Source organism: Chionomys nivalis, chromosome 10 (assembly GCF_950005125.1).
Source record: "Chionomys nivalis chromosome 10, mChiNiv1.1, whole genome shotgun sequence".
Classification (NCBI taxonomy): domain Eukaryota; kingdom Metazoa; phylum Chordata; class Mammalia; order Rodentia; family Cricetidae; genus Chionomys; species Chionomys nivalis.
Window position 1 is genome coordinate 19,678,641 of NC_080095.1, and position 20,712 is coordinate 19,699,352.

The window sequence follows — 20,712 nt, forward strand, 5'->3', positions numbered from 1 at the left end:
TTTATAAAGCCCAGCTCCCGGAGGGCACTATTCATTCATTCATTCATTCATTCATTGAACACCTACCGCTCTTCTCAAGAGGATTGTGTGAGGGGATAGCAGCCCTGACCTTGACGCTGGCCTCCTCGATGATGCTCACCGTTGCTCACCGGCTGTGGTAGAGGAAGTTCCTGGTGGCTGTCAAGGCCCACCTAGGGACAGTGGTGATTGGCTGAAGTAAAGCCTTTGGCTGAGGTCTGAGTCAAGAGTGCAAGGGGTGTTGATGGTAACACCCACCCGTGGAGGTCCTGGGTGCAGCTAGTGATGCCTCCCTGTGGCCTCTCTCTGCCTGTAGCAGGGATACTCCACTCAGGTACTAGGTCCATGCACCCAGGCTGACCTGGGTGGGGGGGTGAGGAGACACAGGGTTTGCTGAGGGGTTGTCTAGGGCAGGGACAGAGAGATAGGATTTCAGTTATTTGGGGTCTGAAGCTGTGTAGGAAAGAACAGGACGTGAGGCCACCCTGCTCCCAGCCCTCCAGCCCTTCAGAGGCTCAATTTTTCTTCTCTGTGCTAATGATGACTCAGGCCTGTGTGTGGGTAGCTGGTACAGGGAGTGCACAAATACAGTGTACATGTGAGTGCACATGTGTGCTCTCCCCAATGTACATGTGAATGCACGTATGTGCTCCCCCCACCCGAGGTTTTCTATCATGGCTCTCTGCTTCCCAACCACACACAATTTTGGGTGTTTTAGGAAAGGCTCAGTGAGAACTGTGGAAGTTTCCACTGGGTTCTGAGACTCACACATCAGGAACAATGGCAGGGTGAGATGGGCAAGGGTTCAAGCCCACCCTTCTATCTTTTATCACACCAACGCCATGTTGTGATGTCTGGCACAGTGCCTCATCCTGAGAAGGGGTTGGGGACCTTGGTGTCCCCCGGACTGAACCCAAAGGCGTTTACTGCCGTGGGTCTGATGGAGAACCCTCTACTTTTCCAGTATCACTTGCTTCTTCTTCCGCATCATGAAGAGGACTTAATGGAAGGAGACCTGGGATATACCACATAGGTTTGGTCAAGCTGGAGGTAGACAGGCCAGCAGAGGAAAGAGTGGGCCCAGCTTGGCAGCCAGGGGAAACCCGCTTTCGCTGGAGCTGAATCTGGCCCTCTGCTTTCTCCTAAGATGGCCTTCAAAGGAAATTTGGTTCTTCATGTTATCACCCTGTCCATACTCAAAAAGGGGTCGGTCCAATGGGGAGGAATCTGCTGCCACCATCTTTTTCTTTCCCTGAATTAAAAAAGGAAACAAAAGAAGGACATGACTGTTCCTAAGGCGTTGAGGTCTTTTTTTAAAATTAATTAATTAATTAATTAATTAATTTAAAATTACAGATATAAGGGAGAAAGCAGGCAGGGACAGCAGCATCTGGAAAAGTCCAGAGTAAACATGGCCAGGCTGAGCTGAAGCACGCGGGAAGGAAAGCAAGAGAGATGCCATTTAGTCGGGTGCTTAGGCTAAGGAACTGGCCAAGAGACGGGCATAGCCAAAATGCCTGAGTTATTTAGGGGCCAGAGAAACTGGGGGAAGGGGAAGCCCAGCCAAGTCCCTGGGCAGGAATAGTTTAGGGTGTAAGGTGGAGGTATGACAGCCAGTTCCTACCTGTTACAGGTAGAACTGAGGAATGCTGGGAGCACCTGGCGATCTGATTCTACTTTGATGTTACTAGGCATCGCGGTTATTTGTTTGTCCCAGGTTTGAGCCCTAACACTCCCAAACCCCAAATGTCAGATTTCTGAAATGCAGGCTATAGGATAGTAATGGTGGGAGGCGGTAGGTCCCTAGCCTGGAGGTGACAGGTGGCTGTCACCATGGTGTCTGTGCTGTGCTGGCTGGGCCCAGGATGAGCTTGGAGAGTCCTTGGACAGACAGGGGTTTGGTTTATGGTTTCAGAAGCCCACTGCTGGAGAAAAGGGGTCCTGGTGAGCCCCATGGTTTCCATGCTGCTCTGAGAATAGTCGCTGCAGGCTATATAGAAAATTCAGTGTGAAAACGGAAACGTTACCCTGGATGTGAGAGAAAGTGACTAAGTGGCTTGTGCTGGAAGCTGGAGATAACCCCACTTGCGGGGCGTCTCAGAACCTTTGCATTTGATCTATTGGGAGCTGCTATTTTCCCTCAAAATTAAGATTAGTTAAATCCATGTATATTGTGGTATGGATTATCTCCTTTTATTTCTAAGTCGTGACAACTAATTATTAGTCCCGTCTGTAGTGAGGAACAGGTCCGTGTTCTGCCTGAGGAACCATAGCCCTGAGAGAACACTGGCTAGCGGACTGACCTCAGGGCTCAGGGTGGCCCGCCGAGAGGTCCAGATAGAGGCAGACGCCGCTGGATTCTTCTTGTCGTTGTCCTGGAGGGTTTCCTCAGATTTCTCACTTAAGTTTTAAGCCTCCAAATAGATACTTATAATCCTATATCGAATTCGGGTTTGGAAGGTTCTTGGAGAAGTTAAGGAAATTGCCCATAGTCACCTAGCAAAGGAGAGCGAGACCTGCTTAACCTGGCTAGCTGACATTGGTTTTAAGGAGAGGAATTCTGTGAATTGCCCAGAAGATCTGGAGGTAGCAGGCACCAAACACCTCTATTCCCCCATCTGACCTGAGTTTGGAAGCCCATGCTGGAGTCTGGATGCAGCCAGGAACCTCAGGCCCCCAAAACCTGACCCTTGCATGTGAAGGCTTTGGAGAGACGGGTGGCAGCTGAGCAAGCTCTAAGATGTAAATTTCCATGGGCCTGCGTTGAAATTTTTTTTCTCACTTGTGAAAATTATTTGTTTTATTTTATATTCCTTGTTGCAGTTGTTTGTAACCCACAAATACGAACCATTTGTTTTATTTTGTGGAATTGTGGGTTTGAGGAAGTATTAGCTATTCATTTCTGGGAGTCTCAGCCCCTGAACAACTCGATGGTCTATTGCTTTCCAGGACAGGCTGCTTACTGTGATTTTTACTTGATGTTGTATGGTATGGCTGTACACTCAGCCCCTCGACCAGGAGCTGTGGTTACAGGGGGTCACTCAGAGGAAGGCTGGCCTCAGAGATGACATGGAAGAGCTGGAGCTGGCAATGTCACCACAGACCTGGTGGCTTGTGTGAAGTTAGCGCTCATGATCCCGAGTCAGGACGGGCACTGACTGGAGGACAGTGGCCCTACTTGTCCTGTGCCTATCTGTGGTTACGTGTCCACTGTTGATAGTGCTGCCCCAGCTGCAGGATGGTAGCCAGCAGGTGGCTTCCTGGGTCCAGGGAGAAAGAGTCAGGCTGAGGGGCAGGGGTCTGGCAGAGCCCTGGAAAGTGTATCACTAGCATTAACCATCACCGCCCAACCCTGAGTCTTGGGGCCGTTCATCTCTCCCAGAGGGTCCCACTTTACCTGTAATTGGGGTGAACTTCTGCATGGCAGGGGACAGAGGCTCCCTCGCTGTATAAACCAGAGCAGTGCTAGTGACAGACACGACTTCAGTTCTGAGCTGTAGTCCAAAATCTTAATGGATTTAAAAAGCATTGGTCAGCTAGAAGGGTTTTCTCCCCACCTCCTGTTAGGTGTATGTTTTTATTTGCTGGATGACATATTGGCCCATTCTTGCAGTTGAGAAAGGAGGAGAGGGAACAGGGAAAGAAAGAAACCTGGCTCTGAGGGAGAATTTAGCCACAGTCAGTCTGTTATTGTTTTTGGTTTGACAGTAGTTAGCAATTGAGTTTCTTTTATTTTGTATGTGCGTGTGTGTATGTGTGTGTTTTGGACGAGGTTTGTTGCTGCTGGTGGTGTTTGTCTCATGTGCACAGAAGACAGCCTGGTCTTCACTCCTGTCCCCCTGGGGTTGTCTTTTCACTGGAGGTTGAGGTTTTCATTGTTAGATTTTCAATTTAATGCATGCTTCTTGGAGCTTAGTATGTGCTATGTGGCACTGTTTCCAAGGCCTTGTGAAGATTAACCCTCCGCTTAATCTTTTAACCTTGCACGGTAGGTGTTAACCCAAACCCCACTTTACAGAAGGGCAAAGAAGCAGAGATGCGGTCATATTTGATTCTTGGTTCCATCTGCGCTCTCCACCCTCTGAAAGCTGTAAGTCAGCTGCTACTTTCGTTTTGTAGGAGAGGCAACTGAGTCATAGGCAGGGCAGTGTCTAAGTCTGTGGGTGGTTCACCGGAACCTGACTCCTGCCGCCTGCCCCGAAGGGGTCTTCACCGGGCCATCCTTCTGTGGGACCCAGTTTTTACTGTGGTAGGCACAGACTTTCTGCTCCTAGCTGGGCAGTGGGTACTGTGTACTGGAGGCCTTTCTGAGAGGACAATGCCCCTACCTGTCCTGTGCTTATCTGTGGTTATGTGTTCATTGTTGACTGTGCTGCCCCAGCTATAGGATGGTAACCAGCAGCTGGAGGATGGCTTCCTGGGTCCAGGGAGAAAGAGTCAGGCTAAGGGGCAGGGGTCTGAGACCTGGAAGGTATATTCTTGCTGTGTGACCTTGAATCGGTCCTTTCCCTCTCTGTTTCCCCTGTCTTCTAAGCTAAAACATGAGAAGGTTGTTAGGCCTCTCAGCTTCTCATCTAAGCCCCTCCTACCCAACCATCCGGATTTGACTCATTTACATATGGGGTTTGGGGAGTTAGTTTCCCTGAAGAATTTGCTCTATTGAAAATGAAAACCATTGATGGGGGGGGCGGCGGCAAACAGAGTTCCGGGGAGGAGGGTGCTGAGAGGGAAAGCACAGGTCCAGATGTCATCTGTCTGTGGCTTCCCATACAGCATACCTAGACCTCATTCCTGGGGTGAAAGACCCCACTCCCGGTGTAGACGGGAGACAGGCTGTTCAGATGTACCTCCCAAGGCAGGGCAACCATCCCCCCCCCCCCCCAGTCCAAAACTGCCACACCTAAAGCTGTCTCTCATAGGCTAGAGCCAGAGGGAAGTTTTCCAAGACTTTTAGGTCGACAGTGTGGACCCAGCCTTAAAGGGGCAGGCCAACCGCCCATATAGGAATCAGCGGCTAAATGCAGAGTCTTGTAAAATGGCTGCAGCCCCAGTGCCTGGTTCATGCCCCCAATGAAGGCACAAACGAATCCCAGTTAGCATCCAGCAAGAACAAACCTTGAACTTGTCTGATTGGTCCCCTTTCAGCTTTTCTAAGGCAGGCCAATTAGGAACGGGCTCCTGAGGATGAGGGGCAGGGACTGTTCTAGGTTTAGGGGGAAAGCAAGGGTCTGCATTCTTTTTCCTTAAAGACAAACAGGCCGATCCTCCCTTGACCCTTTTCCACCTCCAGCAAATGGCTGGCAAACCGTTGTGGGATCCTAAACCAGAACTAAGTTCTTTCTTGGAGCCCGAGCTGGGTCTGCCCCCACCCCCACCTTAGTTCAAAGCTAGCCAATTAAGAGACCTAAACAGTGCGGTCTTCTCTGCATCACTGGCTTGTAAAACTTTCCCTGAAAACCAGGCGACTTTATTCGCTGGGAAGGGGCAACAAAGGCATGTAATTTTTCCAACCTGGCCTTTGCTTGGGAGAAAATGGGAAAAAAGTCATTTTCGTAAACAGAGTCTCTCAGAGCCGCAAAGGAGGTCCGCATTTCGGGTCGGGGTCTGCACATCGCAGGACAGTGGTCTGGAAAGTGGCCCGTGGTTGTGGTGGTGGTCTGTAAGGTTTCAGGGTGTTTTGAGGCCTGTGATGGGGATCGGAGGGTGGGGGTAGACATCACTGAATCTCTTCTCAGGCTCTTGGCTCAAGGTACCACTAAAGCAATTTTCCAGGCCCCCCGGACGGTGCTACTTGAAAGAATCCTTTCCCGCCTCTCGGCCAGCAGCCCCTCCCCCAAACGGCCTCAGGCCCACTCCTTGGCTCCTGAGAGTGGGGGTACTGGAACTGCGCTCCCCCGGTCTTGTCCACGTGGTGTGCACCTCAGACCCTGTCTCCTTGAAGGTCACTCTGAAATTTGGGTCCATTGACACCAATTCACCCAGCAGGAGAGCACAATGGCTTTCCCAGAGCCGGCCGCACAATGTTTTGGCCGGGTGCGCGGTGTGGTATGGACACTATGCGCTCGGTGACTGCACCCGGGCCTCTCTGGCCACGGGTGACCCGCCCGGGTCTACTGGGGGCCTCCACCTCACCACTCCTGGGCCTTGGGGCAGGCCGGTCCTCCTCGGGCCACTCCTGCCCGCCCTCCCCGCCGCCGTGCACGTTGATTGCGCCCTGGGCTGGAGGCCGAGGGGCGCCAGGTCCATGCATAATTCGGGGGCTTAATAGACCAGCTGCCCGCGCGGGGCGCAGGGCGGGCGGAGGCGCAGCTGACCCTGTCGGTGTCTGGCCTCGTGGGGCAGGCGCTCCCCTTTCTTCTCCGCCTGCTTTGGCCGGGGTCGGAGAAAGGGATGGGGGCTGGGTGAGCCGAAAGGCCACTCCATGGGGAGGATTCGTGCAACTTTTCTCTTGGGTTTCGGGCACCGCGCACCGAGTCGCAGCCGCCAGGGCCGGCTCCTGCAGGAGTTGAAGTCCGGGTTTCCGCGAAGCGAGCTGAAACCCTAGATTCTATTCTTTTGTTTTATGTACCCCTTTCCCTCGACCCCCCACCTCCACCCCCGCACCTTGGAGCCCTCCCCCACCTCCAGCTCAGCCGCAGTCCAGCAAGCACGCTCCTGGCTCCAAGCCAACCCCTTTCCCCGGCTGTAAGAGAGGGATGGAGGCGGAGACCCAAGGTCAACGGCGGGAGGCCGCCCCGCTTTGGAGCCCTTTGTGCACGGGACGCCCCACCCCCACTGCTCGCCCCCTTTCTGCCCTGAGTGTGTGCGCCGAATCGAGTGACCCCTGGCCTGGGGAATTGCATTTCAGAACCCTTTGGAAGCGGCCAGTGGCCCTTCCCCGAAGCCGCCATGGCAAGGGGCAGACCTCCCAGCCCGTGTGACTTTTGCTTAGGGTCCTGGGACCGCTCAGGGACCCTGTCTCCTTTCCCGCTATTGCGCAGAAGGGATCTTAAGTTCACCTTGGCCTAAAGATCCAGGTGAGACCGGAAGGCAAGGGTCTTGAGATCCCTTCTGTATGCTTGAGTTCCTGCAGGGCAGCTAGGCCTGCCCCAGAGAGGGAAAGGGGGGTGTTGGGGTTGTGACTTTGAAACACTCGGGACAAAAGTTTTCCCCATTGTGTGGGAATGGAACCCTCCAGTGGAGTGAGGCAGAAGCACGAAAGCAAGGGATTCCTGGGATTGGAGTAAGATCCCTCCTCAACCTCCACTCTGCCTCTTCCTCTTTCTGTACCTCTAGAGAGATTTGTATGCAAATTATCACCTTGCTAGAATTCCGGCACTCATGCTGTGTCTTAAAAATCGACCTCATTGTTGGAGCTCTCCAAGAGGCCCTTACAATCAGTGGTGAATTTCGGTATCATATAACTTTTGTTCGTTTTTGTTTTGTTTTGTTTTTTGTTTTTTTTGAGACAGGGTTTCTCTGAGTAACTACCCTGGCTGTCTTGGAACTCACTCTGTAGACCAGGCTGGCCTCGAACTCTTGCTCCCGCCTCTCTAGTGCTGAAATTAAAGGTGTGTGTCATCACGCCGGGCTCAATCAATAAGCTGATAAGAAAACCCGCCAACATTCTTCTGGAGCTGGTACTCCTGAAATAAAAACGAATGTTGCTTGCCTGTGGAAGATGAAGCATTTGCCTTCACTGGGACAGCTTTTCCAGTCTAGGACTGGACCCAGCTCTCCACTCACCATTCAGAAATTGGTGTGAGCTAGACAGATTAAATGCGGTAGAACAGTAGGCAAGGTGATTTTAAAAATGTGTGTCCATGTGTGCTTATGGTTTGGGCTTGACAGGGCAGACTGCGCTTCTGACCTCTCTGGGTCCTGTGTCAACAATCCCTTCCTAGCATTTTGAGAAATAGTTGCTCTTCAAAAGAAAAAAAAGGAAAACCCCCCACAGGTTTAGCTAATTTGAGCTTCGAGCAACTGGCTTTTCTGGTGGCATCTGAAGTACTTGTCAATTTATTTGTTGAAAGGCCTTGGGGAGCAGCAAGTTGTTCCCAGGAACGGAAACCTGCCCGTCCTGGACAAGGAGGGTTTCTCTCTGCCTGAACTTGCTCTTGGATTTCTCAGACGTCCGTTTATGTCAGTTCCAACAAGATAGAAACTGCCTTTGGATATTGTAAATACGGGTAAAGATCACAACCCTGTCCTCAGAATGGGCTGCGACGAAAAGGCAGGTTCTGTGTTTGATTAATATTTACGTACCTGGGTTCTTTTACACAATGAAAGATGAAATACTGTGTCTGTGTGTGTGTGTGTATGTGTGTGTATACACATCCCAAATCTGTAGTCAAAAGAGATGAACATTTTAGTGTGTTTGGAGGCTAGGTATGAGAGAGGATGGGTCCTGTTCGTGTTTTGCTTGTGGGACCAGTGCCCAGGGGTTGGCTGGATTAACGGTTACAACCACCCTAAGAAGTAGCCCAGGTCTTCACTTGTGTTTTTTCTTTTACTTTGACAGCTTGAAAGTGATTTTAAAAATTATGCATGATTTTTTTTCCCTCTCTAGATTTGAGCTAAGGCTACATAGTGGAGGGTTTTCCTCTGGGGCCTGACACCCCGCCCCCCCCCCGCCCCCGCCCAATCCCTTGGGGGAAGGGTGTATAGATCTTTCATGCCTGGGTGTCAGAGTGACAGAGGGCTGCCTGACTATGTGGCTCTGAGCCCTGGGCTGTGTCCTCAGGGCACAGGTGGCTTTGCTTGGCTTTGTTCTGGAGCAGTGTGTGGGAGGTGTGCTTGGAAACGGAGCCCTCTGTCAGCTGGATTCTGTGGCAGTTCAACCATCGGGTCGGTAGCTGAAGGGGCGGAGGAAGCCTGCAGCAGCACCACTGCCCTGCGCTTTCCCTTCTGCTGCTTGGAGAAACAGCCACTTTTTTTTTTTTGGATTTCCTACAGCGTTTCTTCCCTCGGGGGCACCTGCACCCCTCTTAGGCGTTTGATAAATATTTGTGGCGGTTGGAGTGTCAGGTGCCACTCCAGGGCTTAAGCTCTGGGTTCACCCTTGGCCCCACAGCCTGTCCTGTCCTCCAAGAACCTAGGGCCAGCCAGCCCCTCAACCGGTGCCTGTGTCTGTAGAATGGGGACGTATTATTTTTACTTAACAGTTCCCATCTACACAGGAGCATACGTAAGCCAGTGGTGAGCAAAGCTATGGCTGATTTCGTAGACACCATACCCGCGAGACTGTTATTGTTTGGGCCCTGGGGGCGGGGTGACTAATTTGCAAAGAGGAAAGGCATCCAACAGCTGCTTGTATATAGAGGGTGTTGTCTTTAATGCGAGTGAGGAAGCGTTTGGGGGCTTCCAGGAGAGGCTGTGGCATATACCGCTAGAAAACATCCCTCACCCATCCCCATTCACATTAGAGGCCCTTCTCTGCAGCCCCCACCTCCAGCTTCTTACTTTTGGGGAATACCATGTGATCCATGATCTTAATGCCTAGTGGTGTCACTGTTGCCCTTGACCTGAACACCCCAGAAAAAGCCCTTTCCTATCCTGATACTAGCTTCTGGCCTCAGAAGGGTAGGGAGCAAATTGGGGGTGGGTAGGAGGGTGGGTGTGTGGGGAATGGGATCTAGACTGGGAAGCATACAGCAGGTTGCCTTTAAGTGCAGAGTCTTGCTCAATGCAGGTGAAGAAGGAACTCTGGCCAGCCCGGTGAGGAAATTCTCCTTTTCCTTTCCCTACCTTCCTACCAAAGCTCACCGAAATGGGCATCTGTGCCCATCGAGTACACAGCTGGTGGGCTATGAAATGGTCTTCACTAGGGAGATTCAGACCTCCAGTGGCCTGTGGGGGCCAACATTTCACCTTTTTTTGTTGTAATTTTGTACTCAGAGAGGTTTGGTTTCTTTTCCCTCTGCAAATGCTGGGTGACCTGAAATGGAGTATTAATAATAACCTCTTACTGGACCCAAAGCCTCCAGGCTCCTCCTGCTCCTTAGGCATACCGACCTTGCTGCGTGTCTCCAGTGTTCACCAGCTTGGGTTTGGGACAGGGTGGGTGTGTGCACTCTCCTCTTCCCTCTGGGGACTTAGGCAAAGCCCTTGTTCCAGCTTCTGAGCTGGAGAGGGGTGGGGACTGCAGATAGATGGGGGCTGTGTTGTAGTGTAGGCTCTGAGCCAGGTGTGTGGCATTCCGTAATTGAATACAGACCTGAGTGAGTTACATGTGGGCATGCAAAGACGGGCAAGGGAGGTACCGAGGTTCCCCGCGCTCTCTCTCGGCTGAACCTGGAATCCCAAAATTCTATGGAGCCCAAATGGTGCGTGGAAAAGCTAGGGAGCAGCAGAGATCATAGAAGCCCGTGCATATTCTGTTCGCACGGACAGGCTCTTGCATTTTTTTTTTTGTTAGTGGCAGTTACTTAATTAACCCACAGATTAGGGCTGCCTTCTTTTGACACGTGCATATATTTTGGGGGAGAATATTCTTGCTCTCCTCAAACTCCAACCGGAACCGCTCAGCTCAGGAGCCTCCCTGGGGAGCTGTGACCTCTTCTCTCCTTCTTGTCTTCCCAGCTTTCCCTTCCTGTTCCTCCTACCCACCCTTCCCTTAAACTCAAGTGGGCTTGGAGCTGAGTGGAGGACAGGCGTGTTACACACAGCTAAATAAATCATGTTTACGCTTGGCGTTCTCGGTAGTGAAAAAGCTGTTGGCTGTTTCCACTTCCTTATTTCTCAGCGTTTGCTTCCTACCTGTTTTTGAGTACATGCCCAGAAATAGTAGTTTTGTCAAATGAGGGGATAATGCCAGCCAGTCTTTTCTGCTGCCAAGGAAGCTGCTGGATTTTGCAAAACAGAGTGACGTTTTTTTAGTGACACTGATCCCCCCCCCAAAGAAATTAGGGTGTAGAATAAGGAATATTAAAAATGCAAGCAGAGAAGGAGAGGGGAAAAAAAAGCTTCCTGGCTGCCTTTGCTCAGGGCTTATTGCAAGCAAGGTTAGAGCTGAAATGTCTGGAGTTTTTGTTGCTGGTGGCTTCTCCCAGGGCGGCAGGCGGCCGTAGGAGGTGCAGAGGCTGTTCTGGGCCCTGAGAACTGAGGCGAGCTCCTCCTTCTCAGTCCCAAGACTTCATTTTCTCAGATTTGGAGATATGGTGCAGTGATTTTATTTCATTTTTTTTCTTTCCTTCTGTTCGGTTTTTGGGTCTGTTCAGTTCTAGAGGCCTCCTGCATGATACTTGCTTCTGTCTTCCTCTGAAGTACCAGTTAGGAATCTCACCCTGGGCCAGGGTGGGAGCTTTTGGGGCTGGACTGAGACTGTCATTGTTTCTGTACAGCATGAGCTACCCAGGCCTTCCCTCCTCCATGTTTCACTCAGGATGTTTTAGGGGCACCTGAAAAAGTCACGTTCGTGTTGGATCCTCTCTGTCAGGCAGAGGACTTCCTGGGTAATTACAGCCAAGTGCAGGCTTTCAGATTAAAAAGAAAAAAAATTAAAGAAACGATTTCAAAAACAAGTGAGTGGTAGGTGAACACATTGCTCCTGGAGGAAGTTGAGACCTGCGTTCTCTGAAGGATTCCCTTCCAAATTCTATCCATGGTCCAGCAAAAAACATTATGATAAAAATCAAAGTAGGCGTGCTATGATTTTTCCACAATTTCTAATGGGAATACTCTGTAGTAGAGATGTTTCCATTCAGGACTGTGCTGCTGGCATCTTTAATTACATTAAATAGTGGTATCTAAGCCTTTGTTGAATGTAGACCTCTGGTATGGCTGCTGCTGTGAGCCTGCTTGATTGACCTGTAAGCATTAGAGTTGCCGATGTTAACGTGATAACCATCTTTATTAAATTAATCCCACCAAGTGTTAGTTTTTACATATTTTGTTGTGCACATACCCCACATCACCTCCGGTATGTTAGGAGATGCAAATGGATATCATTGGGAAAGAAAGTAGGAAGGTGACTGTCAGTGCTTGGTCCTCCTTGGTCCCCTTAAAAGGAAATGGGTGATTTTTTTTTTCCTTTCTCTCTCTCTCTCTCTTTTTTTTTTTTTTTTGTGAACAAATGCTACCAGACTGAAAAGCAGGCTCACAATATGTATGTTAAATGCCATCTACATACTGAAAACCGAGGTAAAGAGACTACTTGGTTGAAGGTAATTACAGGTCTGCTCAGTTCTTTAGTCAGTGACATTTCAGACTTAGCTTCGAAACATAAAGAGACAGAAAGATCCTGTCCTTACGTGAGGCACAGCGTTCAACCCTGCTATTCTATGTCCATTCGAAAAAGGTACAAAGAGATCAAAGGGAGGGACGTAGTCATCAAATGAATCTGAGGAGAGCTGGATTTGTTAAAAAATCAGAAGAGGAGCGATCACTTGCTTCTAACTGGCGCATGCAATAAAAACAAAACATGCATTTAAGGACTAGCAGGGCTCCTCTTTTTATATCTGATTTTCTTGAACTTTCTTCTTACCAAGTTTACTTGTATCCCTGCTGAGCCGGAGGCTGTCAGTTTGCTTCTGTCTTGGTGGAGTTTCACGGTGCTGTCTGCAGAAGGGCAGCTGTGCAGATCTGCCTCCCCTGGCTGCTCCACGTGTGTGCGCCTTCACTGTGCGCTCCACGCCCCGAGCTGCAGTCGCTGCACTAACCCCTGTGTTGGAACTGCGTTTTCTTTTCGTTCTTTTCATCTGTGCTGTTTTCTTCCCCTGATCGCCGGGATTCTCACACTTCAGACTTCTGTCTTGCTTCTGTTTATTCTTTTGAGTTTCCCCCACGGGGGCTCAAGTGGAATCCCGGGTGGGAGCTCCTGGTACCTGCTGACCGGAACGATGTTTCTGCAGGATCAGATTTTGGACAAGGGTCAAGTTCAATGTTTTTACGTTGTTGGTGTCAGGCCCAGTGGATGCTGTCGGAGAGGATAAAGGAGTCCTTAGTTTAAAACGCCCAGGAGGCCCCGAACCTGACAATTCATTTCCTGCGACATTTCCCTTGTAATGTGACTTGTTTTCAGTATGCCTCCCCCCCGTTCCCCCACTCTGGAGCTGTAAATAAAAGGAAACGGGAGGGATTTGTGACAGCTTGCCCTTGGAGTCTGGCCCTAAGTTTTATCTGCTAAAGTACCGAAGAGTCCTGACCCCTAGGTCTCAAATTTTTCAGTCTTGGAATGCAAACAATGTATTCAGCTGTTGACTTCCATGTGTGGGCAGTAGCACCTTGGACTGTGATTCCCATGGACACATGCAGTAAACCGTTTGTTCTGGGGGCAAACCAAGACAAAATTTCTCAAGTATTGACTGACTTGTACTGGAGGGCAGAGTCCGATAAGGGCCGATGCAGCTCCCTAACTTTTGGCTAAAAGGCCTACGCCGGGGAAAAGGGATTTCCTCTGCAAGGCCTTGGCTATTTCTTAGGGTTAGATTTAGAGGATCTTTTAGTTCCAGCTTTGTTCTGGCCCCTGTAGACTCCAGGTAGGCAGATGGCTTAACCTGTCTATGTTCCTGAAACAGATGTGTGTGTGTGTGTGTGTGTGTGTGCGCGCGCGCGCGCATGTGCTCATGGTGCGTGCTTACTTCTCTAGCCTCTTTCTGGGTGTCAGAGATGCGCTTACATACATTTTTCTAGCTAGTCAAACACATGGCCTCCTCCTCTGGTGTCCCTAGGCCATGTCATTCCCAGAATCCTGGACCCTAGTTTGGTGGGCTCGTGCCTGCCAGGATCACGGTTGAGCACCCTGTTTGCTGTTGCTAAAGCCACCAGACTTGGGCTTTGTCAGCAGCTGATTGTGGCTGGCCTGCATTCCAGCACTTCTGAGAACTCCAGGCTTCACGTTTCCCAGCAGGTGTCCATCTGGGGCTGCAACGGTGAGGTCCAAATGACTTGCCATCTCCTCCACCTTACCGTGGGTAGATGCTTCAGGGTCATCTTGATACCTTGGTGGCACCCATACTATCCTCTCCTCTGCCTCTGGAGCCTTTGGGGGAAGCTGTTGGAAGATTCTGGAACAAGTGGTGTAGCCTCACCTGTTTTGGCTATGGGTACAGAGGATTTCAGCAGCCCCATATCTGGAGGAAGCTAGGATTGGCAGCCGTTGAGAAAAGTGTTTCTGGACCGTGGGAAGCGGTACCACTATGTACCTGCTTCTGATTGCTGGACGCAGCTGCCTGCGATGGTGGTCCCTTTTCCGAGGCTGGCAGGAGCAGGTTTTGGTGTGCCTCTCTTAACCCTTCCTTGGAATGGCTGTCAGGGAACGAAAACAGTGATGCTGTTTGGCAGACGCAGGGATGCCAGATGAGGGAGGAGCTTGGAGGAAGGCAGCCTGGCTCAGGATCCAAAAGATGTGCTGTTTTCTCTTAGGGTAACTGAGCCTTTTCACGCTGGGTGTAGGAAAGCTGTCTAGCTGTGCACACTGGCTGTGAGTGGTGTCCCTGGGTGGTCATTTCAGGAAAAGGCAGTAACAGTAGGTTTAGGCTCAGTCATGAGCAGTTTCCCCAGTTCCTTCAGGCTGTGGCCAGCCATTCTCTTCCCTGCCGTGGGTACCCACAGCGGGCCTTCTCTTAGTTCAGTCATAAGCAGGTGGTTGATGGAGAAGTGAGACAGGCCCTTTCCCCTCATCCAGTGCTTCGTCCCCTCCAGCCACCTACAAGGCCACCGACCCTTGAGAAGGCAGCCCAAAGAAGGGCAGGGGTGGGTTTGAATTATGTCTCTCATGTGAAGGTCTGGAAGGAACTCAGTAAACACAGCTGTGTGACCCCATTTCCTGGTGAGACCCCATTTTATACGCTGGTTGCAAAGGACACATGCACCCGATGTCCCTGTCAGCCAGGGACTGGAGACCAAGGATGGGATGCCCGTTACACACTGCTGAGCAAGAGGGGCCTCCGACCCAGACTGAGGAGCTGGGAGTGAGAGGTGGGAGTTGGGGATCCCTCACGCTCCTCGTGGAGGTCAGTCATTTGCTGTGGGCAGTGAGCCCAGACACCCTCTCACTGACTTCTTTCTTGCTCTGTTATGGAGGCCCGGCCCGGCCTTCTGCCTCGTCTTTTCTGCTTTGTTTTATCACTACAATTTATTTCTTATGATGAAAGGACAAAAGATTTTACTTGTTGAGCCTTGCTCCCCAGACCTGCATAGCTGTGACAGTGAGTGACGGAGAGGTTTCCTTAGACTCATTTCTATTTTTTCCATCTCAGTTACTGCCTCTGCGCCCAAAAATGAGAGGGAGAGAGACTGGCAATGGCAGGCCCAGGCCTTGTCTGTTGGGTTACCAGACCCGTCTCCATTAAGGTGCCACTCCACCCCTCTGAAATAGGAAATTGCCAGAATGGATGGCATTAGCTGCTAATCAGATGACTTTTAACCGCAGGATCATTTTACCAGCTAATACCGTTATTATGTGCTTCCTTCTGGCCCCATGGTGGAGCCGTTACAGTATGAGTTTAGCCTCAGCAACCAGCGAGGGGAGATGGTTTTTGAAGTTCTTCTCCATGGCACCTGGCTTTCCCACTCTCTGTGTTTAGACCAGGGCCAGGGAGCGGAGACTCCGAGATGTCCAGACTGTGGGCTCCAGGGTCCCCCCAATCCGTGGGTCTCTGGACTAGCCCAGCCTGTGACTGTCTAGGCCCTGGACCACCACAGCTCATGCTCTGAGCAGGCTCTGGCTTTTCAAGTGTAATCTGGCTTCACCTCCATCTTCTCTCTCTCTCTACTAAACCGGAAAAAGAATCTAATTTCCTGTCAGACTGGGAGGAGGCGGGCTAGAGTCAGGATAATGATTCTTAAATATGAGCAATGCGTTTGGTTACGTTATTTTTCTCTACCCTCTTAATACACAGCATTTTTATCATCCTTAAGACAAAGTAGCTGGCAAAATATTTAAGTGATCAGAAACAAATGTTTTTATTTGCCTGCGTGCGAATTGGGTTATCTGCCTATCTTGTTTATGAAATTTGGGGCTGCCTCTCCCGCACAGTATGTTCGCCTCTCGAATCTTCCCCGGCTCCCATTTCCATATTTCTGCGTGCTTGTTCTTTGTTAATCACTTGGCAAGCGCTTATTTGAATATTAAAAATTTCTTTAATCATCAAACGCAGGAGCACAGTCTCATGAATATTCATATTCTCCCCCCCTCCTCAGACTGGATTCTAGTTCATTACCCTGCAGTAAAAGCCAAACAGCCATCAATCGCCCTCATTACTGGCTCTGGCGTTTTGATTGGCTGCCTGCTGCCCATAGCTTTTTTTTTTTTTTTTTTTTTTTTAAATTTCCCTTCTCCTATGAGCTGTCTTATACCTGCCAACAAATTAAAAAAAAAATCAACAATGCAAGAATAAATTTCTCTGGTTGAAAACAACTGAACAAACTTGTCAAACAGCCCTTGTAGCTTGCTGGCTCCTCCCTGGACACTAGACCGCATATCTTCCTCCCCAGTCCTCCTGGTCCAACTCAGTCCCCCCCAAAAACAAAAAGCTAACAACAACAACAACAACAACAACAACAACAACAAAATAACCCACCCCAAAACAGGAAAGTGGGGGAGAGATAGAATTAAATAAATAAATAAATAAGAGAAACTTGAGCCTCAGAGATGAATATTTGTCAAGAGAGTTGACGTAAGTTTCATTTGCATAATGACTTTGTACTTCTGCATTAATAAAATTTGCATATGAAGCCATGTTAATTACTCCTGATCATGCTTTTTGCATTCATGCATAGTAATTTTCTCCGACTTGTGAGAATTAATGTCTTGGTACGAGGGGGGGGCGGGGGAAGGGGCGCGGGGACTGTCAGGTTCCCTTGCCAGAGTCCCTCGCTCACACGCGCTGGCATGGCTGTCTGTCTCCTTCTTTGATCTCTGACTCATTTCTGCACTATCAGTAGGAGTTCTCGCCTTTAAAAAAATGTATCCGTTGAAAGGCACCAGTAGGGAGAAAGATAGACCTCTGTACGGCGTGTGCCAGGCCACCTCTCGGGCTAGGAGCATGGATTCTGCCACCTCCCGGTTGCCTAGTGTCGTCCTGAGGATTCTGTACCAGGAAGGCTGCTTTGGGAAGATTTGGTTTCCCTCAACCCGGACTGGGCGGTTCCAGACATTTTTTTTTTTTTGTATCTACAGGCTCCTGGCGGTGGGCGTTTCGCTGGTTAGTGCGCATGTGCAGGGCATGGAGCCCAGCTCCTGCAGGGACTGCTTGCTAGAGGTGGGCTTTAGGCCCCCTCCGAGTTCTTCACTCCCAGAAAGGCCTTAACAGCGATCTTGGCCCCTGTTTGGGTTTTTAACAAACATGCCAAAGGCCTTTTGGGGAGACTTTTTTGGATATCCCTTCGTAGGTGGCGTAGATACCAAGAAGACTATCTAACCTTGTCTTTGGAGCCTCCTTTCCACGTGTTTGAGAGGGCCAGTAAATATATCCCTACTCCATAGGAAGACTTGAGGCCATGGCATAATATAAGAATCAATTTTTTATTTCTTTATTCCTAATTAAAACGTACTTTTATGATAAAGATTTGAGCCAGCTAGGGTTTCATTATTAAGCTTCTCGTGCCCTAGAATCTGAGACAGCGGCTGCATCCCTCCGCCTGTACATCCCTCGGTGCACAAGGGTCTGTTTGGACTGGCTTAACCTGCAAGAGAAAGTGACTTTTACAAGAAAATTAAAAATTGTAGTGTGCATATTATTACTGTGCCTGAGTGTACATGATGAATGTGTGTGGGTATGTGTGCTGTGTGGACACACGTGTGAAGCTCGGAGGACAGTTCTGTGGGTTAGATCTCCATTCCAGCTCTATGTGGGTTCTGGGGGTAAACCCTAATCTGCTGAACCATCTCACAGGCCTACATCTTTTATTCATTATTTTGGAAGTGCAGGGAACGGAACCCAAAACCTCATGTGTACTAAGAAACATCAAACTCCAGCCCAGAAAGATTGGGAAAAAAAAAAAAGGTGTCCTGTGGAGGCTTCTAGGGTGCTCGCCCGCTGGAGCCAGCAGGACGCTGTGAGAAGGATGCAGAGGGAGAGTCAGGAAGTTCCATGCCTGGAGATCAATGAGGATAGTGGTGGCTGTGTTTAAAAACATAAAGACAGAAAAAGTGGCCACCTTAGGTCACATGCTAGGAGATGACGGAGGAGGAATGTGAGCTCATTTGTCTGTCTGTCTCTCTCTAAACCCCGTCAGTCTTTCTGCCTTTGCCTCTGTTACTGTTTATCCCCCTGCACAGTCCCCCCTGCCCCGCACCACCCCCCTTTGCCCTCCCTCCCCGCCCCCTGCCCAGGCTGACATCCTCTGTGTGCGTGTGTGTCAGGTCACAGTCTGTTAGCAGGTCTCAGGAGCTGTGTCCCGGATCCAAGGCTCACGTCCCTCTCAGGGGAAGGCCGAGACTGGAAAGTGAGCAGGGACAGGCACAGAGACGTGGTTCTCACGGTTAATTTTCTTTTAGATGAAGATTCACATATTGTGAGACTTACTTTCATTTGTCCCATTGGTGGCTTTGGGTTTATGTGCAATGTTTTACAACCATCACCACTGTTTACTTATCACCCCCTCCCCTCCACAAGAGACCCGTAACCCATGGACCCTCAGTCTCCATGGATTTGCCTGCCCAGGAGCTCATCAGAGAATTATGGGATGGTGGCTCCTCATTCAGCTATGGTAGGAGCTGGATTTCAGAGCCGCCTCTGTGTGCAGAGTCCTGAGGTAAGCTGTGTCTTGAGGGGACTTCCTGTGGAGGCAGAGGCTGCTCTATCAGCCCCACACCCTCCTGCCCTTGGAGCAGGTAGACTTCAACGAGGTCGTCATGCCTGATGAGGCCCTGTGGCCACCTGTCTAGCCAGAGTGTCACCACTTGATATAGGTGTGTGACTTCACCTTGACAGACTCTGGTGCAGCTCCAATGACATCCTTCCAGGCTGTGGCAGCATGAGATTTCCTTTCTGCTCCTTGGCCATTCTTCCCATCAGAGTAAACTCAGAGGAGTCCCTTTTGGCATCTCAGCCGTGACTCATGGTGCTTGCTGAGTTGTGGCCGTGTGAAGAACCCGGAAGTCTTCTTGTTTTGACTCATGGGTATGTTGAGTGAGGCCCAGGGTGCTTGGTCTTCCTCCACCCCGTGTGGCCCTTGGCTTCAGGATGCAAGGTACCCTGATCATTCTACCTTAGCTGCAACCACAGAGGTGGAACGAGCATAGTCAAGCTTTGGAGTCATTGTCGCAATCACGTCCTTCCTCTCGAGCCTCAGTTTCCCCCTGTGGAGTGGGAGGTGACACTCCCTGTCAAGCATGGTGGCTGTCTTATACTTAGTGCAAATTCACCTTGTGATGATGACTTCTGATGATCCTGGGCTCTCCAGGGTCTAAAAGGAGGACCCACGCAGGAATTCAAGGCCATAGGTGGACAGGGTGAAGTACAGTGTCTGATGCAATGGGCTTTGAGGCAAGCACTGGCCTTCTGGGAGAGCTAGATGATACAGCCTCAGATCGTCTTGACTTGAGTCCCATAAGAAAATGGTGGTGTGACTTTCTGCTATGTTTGGTATAGGAACCATTACTGGGCTTATTGACCATACCCTCCAAGGGCTGTACCAGCCCAGAAACATCCTGGTCCTTGTATGAGTATATCTCTACCTCAGTGGGGTCCAACAGTGTCAATGCCGGCTCTGACCTCTTGGCTGGGCAGCGGTGAGCTCTGAGCTGGGGACGCTCCTCAAATGCCCTGAGTACCTTTAGCCTATATTACACGCTGGCAGTGTGGTTTTGAGGAGACCTGCAACTGCTCAGGCTTGCTGTTTTCTGCAGCTGTGGCATCTGTTTGGGTCTGTGCAGTGGGTATCCTTCATTCTTTTGCTCAGGGGTATGTTAGAGAACTGGATTGGAGAAGATTGACAGGGTTCCGGCTTCTACTGGGCGTGCATGGTATTGTGGCTCTCCTGGGAGGAGGGAGTTCCCCGTGGTGGCAGTGGGGTAGGCAGATGCCCACCTGCGCAGATCTGCAGGTGCCAGGAGATGAGGCTTTGGCCTCCCCTGCAGGGCTGATGACGCTTAGCTGCCCATCATCTTGTTGATGTTTTCTTGTCTCCCTGATGCTTCTCGGCTAGATTATTTACCCAGGGAATTTGGGCTTCTTCACTTGTGGTTTTGGCAAGGGCTTCACACAAATGTTTTGCCCTGGTGGTCTCTTAACCATGTAAGATAAACGGCCAAATCAAACGCAGGCCTTGCTGGCATTGGAGACTCACTGTGGGACTGGGTGGGGGCGAGGCAGCAGCTCCCTAGCCCCCCTATTCATTGCTGTCACTGGCTGTCACGTGAGGGAGTGGGGAAACTCCTGAGCTGTGGTGAAGACATTCAGAGGGGTCTGGGCCGTGCTAGGTCTTCTTGTGGTAGAGGGAGGAGGAGGAGGAGGTCAGGCCTCTCGTGAGCTGCTGGGGCCTGGGTGCTGCTTGTCAGGGCCTGGAGAGAGGCCTCAGGTGATGAGCTAGGCAGGAAGTCATCAGGGTTCAGAGCCTTGGAAGCAGCCTTGAGGTGACTTGGGCCTGTCCAAAGAACCTATCCTGATACAGTACAGCTTCCTACCGTGTACAAAAAGAGGTTGTTCATCTTTTGAGAGAACAAATCCTCAATTGAAGCCTGTTCTAGTTTGTTCCGGAAGACCCCACGTGGGGAATCTTAACTGGGAGTACTGCCCTTACGGGCCTTCTGTGCCCTAACACCCTGCA

The 20,712-nt window shown here is 50.4% G+C and overlaps 1 protein-coding gene across 7 annotated transcripts in view; it reads left to right on the forward strand.

Annotated features, from left to right (window-relative positions):
* Positions 1–20,712, forward strand: part of Bcl11b (BCL11 transcription factor B) — a 91,322-nt gene that overhangs the window by 17,155 nt on the left and 53,455 nt on the right. The window lies entirely within an intron of this gene.